The following is a 3337-nucleotide window of genomic DNA, read 5'->3' on the forward strand; positions in this document are numbered from 1 at the left end:
TCCTGAGGAAAAGATACTTAAAGCTGTGAGAACTTGAATTTGCTAAAAATTGATGCCCAAAACAAAGACAGTAGGTTTTAATGTCAAACAAAACAGGGTTTCAGATCTCTCTTAAGTGATACCCCTTATGTCCGTTATAAACAGAATTACAGGGGTATCCTGTTCTGTTTGTTTTTTAATAAGTGTTTGGTATTCGATTTCTGCAAGTTTTCACTGCCGGTGCACTGTCACGCTTAGCACTGGTGGACAGTTAGAGTGGTGCAAGTGTAGTAGACCTAGATAGTGTACACAGGAGCTGCTATATGCTTTAATTTCTGTTTGAACGAGTTAGTGTGCCGGATTAATCACCTGAAGATGCTGGCCAGGTGAACCTCTTGGCTGACGTTATGTTCTGGCTGGAGCCTGGTTATGAGTAATAATGATATAGTAATGCTGGACACGAAAGCAAGATCACATATGAACATAGTTTTATATTACATTGTACATAGCTCCTGAGAGCTTACATACAGATACAATACACATCATAGTGTTATGCCAAATGCTTTAGTTGTGTATGAAAGCTCTTGATGTATGAATTCCAAAGACACTCTGTTCACCTAATACTTGCATATAAAAGACTGCCACTAGGTTCTTTCATGTGAGATATTCTTAACACCGCAATCAACATACTTAGTTCCAAACTGCTGATTTCTTGGGGTGTATGAACTAGAGGATTTTTTAGACCTTTGCAGGTGCAGAAGTGGTTAAATGTCATGTTGTGTATTTGTCCAGTGCCACATCAGGTCAGTGAATAAATCACCAAGAGAATTAGCTCATTTCCATGATTATGAAATCCTCATCACTGAAAATATACAAATACTGCTCAATGTCATATGATGATCACAGCTTCGTATACTCCTCTGCACGGCCATCCATCTTACGCCGCCTAAACTCCATACAACATCGGGGTTTACGACTTGCGATCGGAGCATTTTATACCAGTCCCTTAGAGAGTCTTCATGCTGACGCTGGCGAATTGCCACTCACCTACCGGCGCGATATACTGCTTTGTCGGTATGCCTGTCGGCTACTGTCAATGCCCGACCATCCGTCTTATCGTTCCTTTTTTGACGACTCTCTTGACCGTCAATACGGGTTGTATGTCTCTGCCCTGCTACCCCCTGGAGTTCGCTTTCGTCGCCTCCTTCAACACCTTACTTTTTCACTCCCTGCAACCTTTCGAGTGGGCGAGAGCCGCACGCCACCTTGGCTCCAGGCTCAGGTCCGCGTTCACCTTGACCTCAGCTCGCTCCCAAAAGAGGTCACCCCCGGTTCGGTCTACCACTCCCGTTTTTTGGAACTTCGTTCGAAGTTCATCGACATGACTTTCATTTATACAGATGGCTCTAAGACCAATGACGGGGTCGGGTGTTCCTTTATTGTCGAGGCACAAAGTTTCAAATACCGGCTCCATGGCCATTGTTCGATCTTCACAGCTGAGCTCTTTGCCCTCTACCAGGCTGTTCTTTACATCTGCCGCCACCGACATTCTGCTTATGTCATCTGCTCAGATTCCCTGAGCGCCATCCAGAGCCTCAGTGATCCGTACCCGGTTCACCCTTTCGTACACCGGATCCAACGCTCTCTTCAGCAGCTGGTGGACGTCGGTTCTCCAGTTAGCTTTATGTGGGTTCCGGGCCATGTCGGTATCCCTGGGAACGAAGCTGCAGATGCCGCGGCCAAGGCTGCGATCCTCCAGCCTCGAACAGCTTCTTGTTGCGTCCCTTCGTCCGATTTTCGCAGTGTGATTTGTCGGCGCATCTTATCTCTGTGGCATGCCGATTGGGCTGCACTTACCGACAACAAGCTTCGGGCCTTAAAACCTCTTCCCGTGGCTTGGACGTCCTCCTCACGCCCTTCTCGGCGGGAGGAGGTCGTTTTAGCCCGGTTAAGAATTGGACACTGCCGGTTCAGCCATCGCCATCTGCTGACGGCTGCGCCGGCGCCGTTCTGCCCATGTGGGCACTTGCTGATGGTTAGACACATTTTAATGTCCTGTCCAGATCTTACCACACTGCGCCTCGATCTTAACCTGCCAAATACTTTCGATGCCATTTTAGCGGATGACCCACGAGCAGCTGCTCGTGTTCTTCGTTTTATCAATTTGACACACCTCGCTAAGGACATTTGATGATGCTGTTTTTTAATCCTATGCCTGTCAGTCTGTCTTTTATCGTGTTTTCCCTTTTAGTTGTTGTGGTCAACTTGTGCCTCGCGGTGCATTCTTAGAGTAGTCAGGGCGCTAATGACCATTGAAGTTGTGCGCCCTAAAACCACAAAAAAAAAAAAAATATGATGATCAGAAACTGTGCAACAATGAAGATTTCCCCACGAACTCCATAGATAACTACTCCAGACTAGTTGTGCAACTCACATGGAAACTTGCTACCCTCCAGTGAATGTGAGGTATGAGTGAAGATCGGCAAGATGTGTCACCTGTTAACGTTAATTGTCTGATATTGTAATTAGCTATCTCTTGCCAGAAGGAGCTGCATTTCCTATAATTGTCATGATGGTATTGCTTTTACTTGGCAGGAAAGACCCAAGGAGTTTCAGACAGTTAAAGGGTGCCCACAACACTTAATGCATGCAAGATTACTGCACAACTTTTACAACCTTGAAAGATGCCCCAGCTATAGGAAGCAATGGTTAGGCACAAAAGCTCTCCTTCAGTAGTAGACCTCTGTTTTCATATGAAGCAGGGTCTGTAACTAAAAGACATGGCCTATATTTAAGGCACTGTGCTACAGTAACTGGGAAAACTCGATAATCATTAACTCTTTGTCTTCCTACTGACAGGCTTTTTCCATTTGGACTGCACAGTGCACTGTATATCCCCTGTATTGCTATGTGACCTGGAGCTATGGTAGCTCTGCTAACAGAAGGGTCTGTAGTGACTGCAGCATGGGAGTTCAGGCTCCAGGTTGTATTTCTGGTGCTGCAGAGTGGAGACCTGTGTCCGTTACATACACTAACCTGTCTGTATGTAGACAGGTACCCTCCAGAGAGGAGAATCTAGCTTAGTTAGGTAGGGCTATTCCAGCAGAAAGTCTTGCTAACAACTGGAACATCAGACATTGCTGGGAGTGTTGTGGTGTGACACTGTGATTACATTGCAAACGCATGGCATTAAAGATTCTGTGGGCTGTGACCCTTTCATTTTACTTCTTAGGTTCATTACTCATGTAACCAAATTCAAGTGGTGTGACACATATGTTACAATGCAGTGCTGGGTAAGTACAAGTTGACTAGTACCAAAAACTATTTTTGGGGGGATGCAAAAGTTGCTTAATTGTAG

The sequence above is a fragment of the Schistocerca piceifrons genome, unplaced genomic scaffold (genome assembly GCF_021461385.2).
Source record: "Schistocerca piceifrons isolate TAMUIC-IGC-003096 unplaced genomic scaffold, iqSchPice1.1 HiC_scaffold_2290, whole genome shotgun sequence".
NCBI lineage: Eukaryota > Metazoa > Arthropoda > Insecta > Orthoptera > Acrididae > Schistocerca > Schistocerca piceifrons.